The sequence below is a fragment of the Mytilus edulis genome, chromosome 8 (assembly GCF_963676685.1).
Source record: "Mytilus edulis chromosome 8, xbMytEdul2.2, whole genome shotgun sequence".
In the NCBI taxonomy this organism is placed as follows: Eukaryota; Metazoa; Mollusca; class Bivalvia; order Mytilida; family Mytilidae; genus Mytilus; species Mytilus edulis.
The window spans coordinates 57,769,574-57,780,395 of NC_092351.1; positions in this window are offsets into that span (position 1 = coordinate 57,769,574).

Genomic DNA, 10,822 nt, shown 5'->3' on the forward strand with positions numbered 1-10,822 from the left:
TTCATTGTTTATTTTCCAACGAAATGAGAAAAAAAACTAATTATGATGAAACATTAATTGAATTTCTGACGCACTTAACTTTCAAACCTCGCTTGTCAACAATTGGTCTCTTGGGACTACCAACATATCATTTTCATTGAAAATCCTGAAGGTAAACTGATATAGTTTTTTAAATTAGGACTTTTATTATTCATAATTTGTATTTAAAACAAATACATATGATCCGTACATAAGTGTAAATGGTGTATACAATTTCTTTTTCGAGTGATATTCTTAAAGTAAACTTTTATTTGCATGATATTTGATGTACTCCTTTCAAATGTTATAAACTCTTAATTCTATGTGATAAAATGATGGAAACAAATCATCAATAATACATTTAGTCCATGCTTTTATTAAAGTTCAAAATGACTTTATTGAGTAAAAAATAATATTTAAAAAAATTACACAACTTAAAAAAAAATCATATAACTAAACAAATACTTGTTCAAGTAACGACCCTGATTGATGGATATTGATCGGTAATAATCACGAAGTTATAAATCAACAAATATGTATTTTAACGTTCTAGTTTACAAGGGACAGTCCTTAATAATACCTTGTTCACGCGTACATTTAATTCGAATTGAATTCGCAAATCGCGTTCACACACTCTTCTTTTTTTTGAATTCGAATTGATTCGAATTCGCTTATTCGAATTATCCAATCGCATAAGAAATACGTTTTGTTAATACGAATTAAAAGTTAACGTCGCTAGGACAGTAAAAGTGAATTTGACGCGCGTTGCAATTCGAATTGGAATTGACGTTAGGACGTAAAACGTTTCGAATGCGAATTAAACTAATTCGAATTAGTTAATGCGAATATAATTCGAATTACGTGTGATCTCAGCATTAGACATGTCGCTCTTTCTAGCCTACAAGCCTACAATTCTTTGTTTTTCTCCCGAAAACCGCTTGCTTAGCGGATAAACAGTAATAACAAATATGGGCGTCTTTGGTTTGACCCGGCCGGGAATCGAGCCCTTGACCTCTCGCATTAGAGGCAAACACACATCGACTGTTCACTGAGGCAGTCGGAAGAATAGAATATCGTACTTAAAACTCAAATGCAAATAACAATACAATTTCATAAAATTCACAATGTTACTAAAGCAAGCAAACAGTATCTAATCTATTGATATAATTTGAAAGTTCACTTCAATATTGACTTCAGAGTACATTAAATTCATCAACGTTTTCTGTATGCATTAAAAACTCTTACAGCAATTACCTGAGTAGTATGTAGGTGGTTAAAATCCTTAATGTCTGTCGAACCTCTCAGTCGACCTCCTATTGCAGCTATAGCAAGGTCTTCTAATTAAATTTAAAATCAATATTTTCTCGTCCTGAACATGCATGAATTATTTACCACAGGACGCAAAGTACACACAATCAATCAACTTCATAATGATGCATTCAAACATTACATGACTCTGAGACAAGATACTGTACGATTCTATAATAAAACATATTCTTTAAGATCACTCGAGAGCTATGAAACTTAAACGTTTAAACCAGTTATTTCTGTGCAAATCATTGCATGACTGAACACTTATGTCTAGCGATTTTAAATATTTTTTACTAAGGTACTTATTTAATGTTTCAATGGCACTATCTATCATAAAAAATCTTAGCTTAATCCGGACGGCCAAATTGCATAGATGAAAAAGTGGCGTATGAGAACCAATAACTTTATGCAGGAAATATGGAAATCTGAGTAAATGGGTGACGAAAGATACCTGAGGGACAGTCAAACTCATAGATCAAAAATAAACTGACAACACCATGGCTAAAAATAAAAAGCATACAGACAAATAATAGAACAGAAGACACAACATAGAAAACTAAAGATTAAGTATCACAAACCCCACCAAAAACGGGGAGTGATCTCAGGTGCTCCGGAAGGGTAGGAAGATCCTGCTCAACATGAGGCACCCGTCGTGTTGCTTATGTTATAACGAATCCGGTAAATAGTCTTATTCGGTAGGTCACATTCGTGAAAAAAGGGTATTGTAGTTACGACATAAAGAACATATCCGATATCATCTGTGAAACGTTTTTTTCATAACGGTCAGCTGCCAACTCGTGATGGCGTCCGTAAAATTTAGGAAGGGATGAGTTTAACTTCACCATTTGGAATTCTTTGTTCAATAGCTTCCCTGTGAGCAGCAAACCTCTATCAAGAAAATCATGATAGGAAATACAAACCCGGGAATATCGCATCAATTGGGAGATATATACTCCGTATGCAGGCGCTGCTAGAATGTTGCTTCATAGAAATTGAAAGTTAACAATTGGAAAGCTGAAATCATCTCTTTTGGGGTAAAGTTTTGTATTCAACCAACCCTCATTGTCAATTTCAAGATGTAAGTCAAGATATTGGGCAGGCTAATTGTATCTGAGTATCCTTTATCTCTAGTTTGATGGAATAGAAACGTTCAAAGTAGTCACCAAATTATGTATTATTTAGTGAGAGAACATCATCTATATAGCGGAACGTACAGTTAAATGATATTGCTAACTTCTTATCTTTCTTCATAAGAAGTTCCTGTATGAAGTCAGACTCATAATAATGAAGAAACAAGTCGTAAAGAAGAGGTGCACTATTGGTTCATCTTTGAATTCCAAACGTAACAAATCTGTTATCAATCAAGAAATCAAGCATCTTGATAATGTCAGTTTCAGAGATTTTTTTCTTGAATCGGAGTAATTCTTTACAAAGAAGGATTTATCTCTCCCCCAGATACTTGTATCGACGTTCGCAATTTTTTTTAATGAAACAAAGTAATACCAACTCTTTCAATTTATCTTTTAGTTTAAATGGAGAATACTTATGTAAAGTGTACAAAAGTCAAATGCATGTTTTAATACTATTGTAAGATGAGAGAGTCTTAGATTGTAAAAACTCGAAAAGATTTTTGGAATCTTTCAGTATCCACATCTGATTTACACCACCTCTAGAATAGGAAGTTTCGCAATAAACTTTAGCGCCCAAGTTTGATTGCTGCCAAAATAGATGTTAATAATATAGAAAGAGGTTTCGTGAAGCACTTGCTTGGAAGACCAATCAATATACAGTTGTTTGGAAGTTTAGGTATCCAATACAGTTCTTAATCTTTGGTTGAAATTCCAAAGGAACATAGAACAGACCTATGATTATCCTGAATTTCCTCCTTGGTAAGTGTGGTGAGGGTATATGTTGAGTTTCCAAGTAAATACCTAATTTATTTATCGAGCAGTTTAAATTTAGGTTAGTGGGATACAATCAAACTTTGCAAGGCGCGGTTTTTAAACTAACAACCTCAGTGTTGACAGGTTCGTGATTACTTTAGACGAATTACAATGAGCACTAAGAAACTGCAAGATTAGAACTAATGTATGACATTTTAGAAGTTAAGTGCAGAGAGGGACGTAGTAATGAAGTAACAATGAATGACATTAACGCCAATTATTAGAGTATGTGTACGTAAGGGGTTTTATACTATCAATGCATGTGGTTTTCTTACGTTTGGTGTCGAACGTTAGTCAAGGAACATGTGTCACACGCAGTATAATAAATATCATTTAATTTTTATTAGGTTAATAACTGTAGATATTTCTACAAAAACCTTTCTTCAAACGGCTTCAAGATGCAGGTCAGATTCTCAGCCCAAACTGAAATGATAAAATATCATTTGTTAAATCTATGATAACATTAGTTGCAAAAATTGATTTGTACAAGATATTACTCAATTTATTTCACTTGACTGGGCGGGGTTTAACTGGTTCGCTCATAATAAACCAATCCATCAATAGATGGGTGTTTTAGGATAAACTCATCAATGAAGTGTCCAGTCATTCTTTTGTAAATTTCTTTGATGGCACTGATAGGTGATTAGAAATCAACAATAATTATAACGGCAATCATTCTTATCGCACACATCCTCAAATAGACTGTCCTAATGCAAATTAAAACGTAAGCTCCGCCCGATCAGTTTAAATAACATTGGTAATACAAATGATGAAGAGGCCAATGTTAGAAAAAAGGAAAAAAGTATATAAGTTTCCATGAATATAACATTACAAATTGTGAAGTGTAAGTATTCGTTGTAAAACTAAAAAGAAAAGCTAAAGTTTATTTGAATTATTAGCATGCATAGTAAGTTCATAATTTATTTTCTCTTCGCAAAAACTGTAGGGAAACTCATATTTTCAAATATTTTCTTCATTGATATTTTATATAAATGAAGTTCAGCTATGTACGCAATTTTCCGGTTCGAGGTATACTCAAAAGCTGATACCAAATAAGAAATAAAGTTAAATTTACAAAATATTGAAAAAAAAGTCCACAGTTTAAATCAGTGGAATTTGTCAAATGCGAATTGGTTTAACTAAACTGATTACCTTCAAATTTCGGCAATGTCATTCAAATTATGACATTGATTGTAAATTTGGAATGAACACGGTACTTTGACAGAAAACTCCAATCTTGCATTCATTAAAAGAGATATGGAACTAATCCGATGAGAACAAATATGAATAATTTTAACACAAGTTTGAATCAATTTTAAAATTATAAAAATAAACAAGAAGTATAAAGGACAAGATGCAACTGCTAATGATGTGATTGACACGCTCTCGGGAATGTCAAAATTCACACAGTTTTGTGGGATAGAGTTCGTGATGCTTATCACACAGTGTATGTCAACTGTTCAAATGAATGTGCAATATATATCACATTTCTGTTTAGACGTCATCATTTTAAAAAGCTCTTCTAAATCGATCATAGTACATAACAACATGTATTCACGTGCAATTACTCATCTTAAGCAGAATTTATACTTCCTCTAACAAGAGTGATGTATTATGATCTTGATTTGAGAAAATATGCTGTTAACGATAATCATATCATTTGTTGATAAATTTTAACATGTTCTACTTACTTACAACATGTCGTCGACCCACAGCAGTCTCCATCTACTACTGTACCACACCAAGTCTGACAGGTATGACGACATGTGTTTACACCTGTATAATTATCCAAGGTTATTTATCTAAATAATTAGCAGTTGAGTACATACAATAGTTTTTTAAGTTTTAACAAAGCTTATTTTCACTGCTGTTTGTCTTCTCCTATTTCATCCATTTTTGTGTATGTCGTTCTGCCACTTAAAGTTTTGATTAACCTTTCAATTATTTTTATTTAAACAAAATTTGACGACCATCACACATTTGATACCGTGCTTTTAATCGTTCCAACTTAACTTATTAACATTGAAAGTACTTTTTCACTTAATAAGATGTTCATGTCTACAACTTGTGTCTTCTCGGTGATATTGGTGGCCATTATATTGTAGAATCCTAAATCTTATACATTTTTGTAAAGAAATTACAATAAAACAGACCAAAAAAACTCCAGACTCGGACATGAATTAAGAGGTTAATGAAAGATACATGTTTTGATTCAAATAATTTTCTTAAATGTATTACAGCAAATTTAAATAAAATAAAAAAAAAAACACATTTTCTTGAATATAAAGAAGCTTATGCTTATAGTTATCGAACTGATGAACATAACTTATAAATGCGATGTTATAGCTAAACATAATTGATCTTTAAACATTTGATGCCAAGTCCTTAACAGTATCGATTTAGCTCAATAATATAAAGCTACCATCTTTTACTGCACCAGCTTCACATTTCTACCAATAATGTCTGTTTGGTAATGGATGGGACGTCAAGATATGAAATATCAAACTTAATATGTTTTTGAAGAGATAATCATATTGAAGTATTGAGCTACTGGAGTGCTGAAACCCTAGGGACTAACAATCAACTAGCATGTGTATCATTAAGTTATATAATTTTGTACCGGAGCACCTGAGATCAGCCCCAGCTTTTGGTGGGGTTCGTGTTGCTTAGTCTTTTGTTTTCTATGTTGTGTCTTCTGTACTGTTTATTGTCTGTTTGTCTTTTTTTATTTTTAGCCATGGCGTTGTCAGTATATTTTCTGTCTATGAGTTTGGCTCTCCCTCTGGTATCTTACGTCCATCTCTTTGGGAAAATGTCATTATTTCAACATTTAACCAAAGAAGCGTCGAATGAGCTTTTGGAGCACCAAGATTTATCACATATAAATTCAGAGAAGATCTGCATTTAAGAGGAACAAAATTAGGACTTACATAAAGAGTAAACCTGTTTCATAAAGATGGTCATAACGGAACATAAGATACGGTTTAAACATCTGATAGCTTTGTTTGTAAGTATTTGATTGTTGTGCGGGGGAAATGCTGTGTTAGAGTCAAAGCAATATACCAGAGTTAAAAGGATGAAGTGATTTGGTTTTTATACATGCTTTTAAATATTCGACTTTGAGCGTTCCGGCAGAAGGTATACGTAAAACAAGTTTTATAAACACATTTCCAGGACTTTTTCCTCCCAATTTGCATTTGACAACAATGCATATGACGTCACCAATTGTTCCGATTGCATTTGGGCGCTTGGTAATGTTAAAGGTGCATCATAAAGCAGCCATTTTGTTGTTTTACAAAATAAACAAAGAAATATCGCTGATGAATTATTCACTTGAAAGTTAAAAAAAAGGTGAACCATTTCGTTGACTGATTAGAACAATTAAAGATGTACATTACTTCGTACAAAATAAACTAACATTGAAATGATGTTTTTATTTGTCATATTTTTACATTTTGAAATTCCATGTAGTTGACAGAAATTAATATCTTTTTTTTAATCTGGTTGAATTAAAATTTCACATACTGGATATAATTTGTCTACTATTAAAAACCTCCTGTCGAACTCCAAACGTCCTTTGTGTCGTTATGTCGATTTCTCATTTACGCATACCACTATTCAATTTTGATTCATATAAAAATATGAAAAATAAATATATTACTTTTATAGTTTTAATCGAAGAACACATCCATTTAGGAGTACACTATCGTGTCACTGTTAAAACCTAGCTAGTAGCCTCAATACAATATAGGAGTAGCTTTGTTGACTAACATATCAATAAACGGAATGCAAAATTGTAAAAGTCAATCGAAGATATGTCTTTAACTGTGCTATCAATTATCTGAATTACAGAATATTGGCGGCTATCAGATTTAAAATTTGAATAACATGAGACATTGAAAAGTAAGGGAGTTCTTAGAATATTTCATCATTAATCATGTTTTTCCTAAATTCAAATCAAATTCTAAAGAACTTTAATGGTTTAAAACTAGCAAATCGAATAAGAAATTTTTTGCCAATTATCTTGCATCTTACTAAAGCTGTGAGCCATTATCTAAGGCCATGCTTTTATAGTTTGAACAGATGTAGAATACTTTTTTGTTTGTGAGAGATCTAGGTATTCGCATTGGAAATCTACAGTTTTTACGACATTACTGCAATTAAGTCATGTTAAAAATGGTGACAGACAAACAGTTTATTCCAACAACTAATTACATCACATGTTTCACACCAAAGTTACTTTTCAGTTTAGCTTCAAATAATCTTCTAAAATTATGTACAGCTATTACATTGTCGTGAATGTGTGATAAAAGATGTTTTTGACAATTTAAAGTTATTCGACATGTATTTACCTAACTACTATTGTCATGAATGTATATAAGCAGATGGTGTAGACAGCATTACATAAATTTACCTGTGAAATACATATAACCTAACTCCTATTGTCATGAATAGATATAAAAAGATGTGGTGTGAGTGTCAATGAGACAACTCTCCATCCAAGTCACAATTTTTAAAAGAAAAACCATGATAGGTCAAAGAACGATCTTCAACACGGAGCCTTGGCTCACAACTAACAGTAAGCTACAAAGGGCTCAAACAATGACAAGTGTTTAAGCATCCAAACGTGAAAACCAATGGTCTATTTATGTTTGGTTACATATGCTGTAGACACTATTAAGAACTTTGATCTGTTTATTAACGGGGTTGTATCTTCTATTGTCATGGATGCATGATAATATATGTTGTAGACAGCATTACAGATATGCGTATACTACCAGTATTCGACAAAGTACTTTTTGTACCCAAGCAATAGTCATGTAAATTAAACATTATATTACTTGTGAGTTAGTCTTCCAATATAGTATTTCTTTAACATGATAAATATGATAAATCTAGTAGTCTTTTTTTAATGGAAGATAAAGTATATATGACTTGTGCTGTGTAATTGAGTTTTAAGGCAAAGGGTATAAATTAGCAAGATATTTCTGCTCATGTTAAACATATATCAGTCTCTATCACATTGCTTGCATTAACTAGCCAGCTATGTGGTCCATGTGCCCGCGTTCATTTGTTGTGTTTGATTTGGTATCTATACATGCAATATATCAATTTAATTCATATCGGTTCAGAATTAACTTATCTTATTGGATAAAAAGAGGCCACATGACAGTCTTTATTCTTCAGTAAATACTTCCATCGGTCATCAATAGAAGAAAACGGACAAGAAAACCGGTCGTTAACGGACGTTAACTTGTTAATGACATCATAGAAAATTAACGCCAAGTTTTTCAAAAATTATTATGTAATTAGTGGCGGTTGATATTGGCTTATTCACTTAAAACAATCATCCATAATTGCTGAAACGATTTGTACCTATAATTATGTCATTACATAGTTATACAAGAAGTGGTGTTTCTAATTATGATTTTGTTCATCGACAATATTCGACAAAATTGATGATAGCCAAACAATTTTCATAATTTATAGCAAAAAGACGGGCATTCTTACAAAGTATGATTTTAAGACCATGTATGGTACAAATTGCAATGCACCAAATATGCATTTCTACAATAAATGAAGTAATGTTAAAATAAAAAAGAATAGGCAAAAGTTAGGACAAACCCGAACAAGAACCAGACAAATACAATAGGGTGATATATTCGATAACATAGTAAGAATTTGGAATTTTGTAACAGCAAATATACACCAAACAACAGAACCGAGGTGTTGGCAACAGTTAATCACACAAACAGCAAACAGAAATTTATGCTTTCACCAAAATTATTATCGATCAAAACGTTAAACAAAATAAATTTCAATCATATAGTCATCTTAAGAAATATTCCATCGATATTGGTCTAATTAAAGATATATTCAAATGTATCAAGGTATTTGATTAAATCTGTTGTGTGTTGTTTTTCCTTGTTTGTTTCTAGAAGTAGCTAATTTCGCACGATCTCTGCAATGTCCTAGTTGTTGATTAGTCTTTAATTTTCTATGATGTGTATTGCGTTCTATTTTTGACTGTTTTTTTTTTCTTTTTTAGCCATTGCGTTGTCAGTTTAATTTTGATCTACGAGTTTTACTGTCCCTCTGGTATCTTTCGCTTCTCTTATGTAGCTATTTTGTATTTACGGTTTGTAAGGATGTCACACTCGTATACATGGTAGTTTGTTGTGATAAAACCTAAAATGTTAATGAATGTATTAACTAGATATGTAGTTGAAAAAAGTATAAAGAAGTATATCTATATATTTCTTCATAAAACAACACTGTTAAACAAGAATCTCAATATTAATTTATTTAGTGAATAAGAAACATTCAGAAAATTGTTTTGACCTCACTTTGTTTTCAAGCGAATACATTTTGTTATAATTTTATTTCAGTTTATTAGGTATGGTCTACATTGTATCATTATACTTTCTATCGTGTTATCAGATATACAGAGAATGACTTAACATCTCTTACAAATGTTTGCACGATATCACAAACGCATCAATTGAAACCTGAAATGTCATAGTTAGGTTCAATAAGACTTTTTCACTACATCGAAAGAATTTGTTCACACGTTTAAAAGTTTTGACATCCGTTTTTCTGCTGACCGACATGTCCGATAATCACATTGCACAGCCTCATCATAATACTGATAAGCTTTGTCATTGTAACCAGATATCGCATAACATACTCAAAGTATGGTTAATGTATTAGAACAATCATTTAATGGCCTGTAGTTTGATATCTTTGATAAATAACTTAATTCGTGTTGTCTGTTAAAAGTATCACCAATATGATGATAGCATAGAAATTTAAGGCAGGGATATCGAAGCTATCGTATTCTACCTCCAGCTGTAGTTCTTGTTGTATTAATGATGAAAACTTTAAGTACATGACATCATGTGCAGAAGTGATTCTCATTCTGTCATTCAATGTCATTTCAGAATGTTCATTTTGTCCGTATCTTTGTATATGTTTTCCACTTCTTTATTTAAACATTTAAACGCCTAATCAGGTGAACAACTTAATATAATAAAATCAATCAGTTTTAGTGTGACATTGAATTGCCCTGTTACATAAAAAAACGACGCGTATAACAACCAACCCGAAGTACCATATGTCCTGGTGCCATCTTGTTAATGTCTATGATAACATTTGCGTATGTTTTACGTGTTTTCTATTGTTATTTGTGACGGTAGTGGATGTGATTTGTTTTAACTGGCTCTAGCATAAAAGTTTGTATAATACATTTGTAGTAAATGAAGATGATTCGGACTTGATGAAAGTTTCAAAAACTGTACGTATTTTATAACAGCGTGGAATTTTAGTTATGCGTTCTAAGTCCATTTATTCTGTCGAAGAGATAGTCTAACATAACTAACGAAAATTCAATGTTTGGATATAATAAAGGTGATTTGTATTTTCATGATGAAATAAATTTGTTATCAATCCACCGAGTCCTCCAAATTATATACTCTCAAGTACACTAAGTAGTACCTAACTGTTATTCTGATTGATTTTTCCTAAGAAAATATTTTGTTCAGGTATAAAAT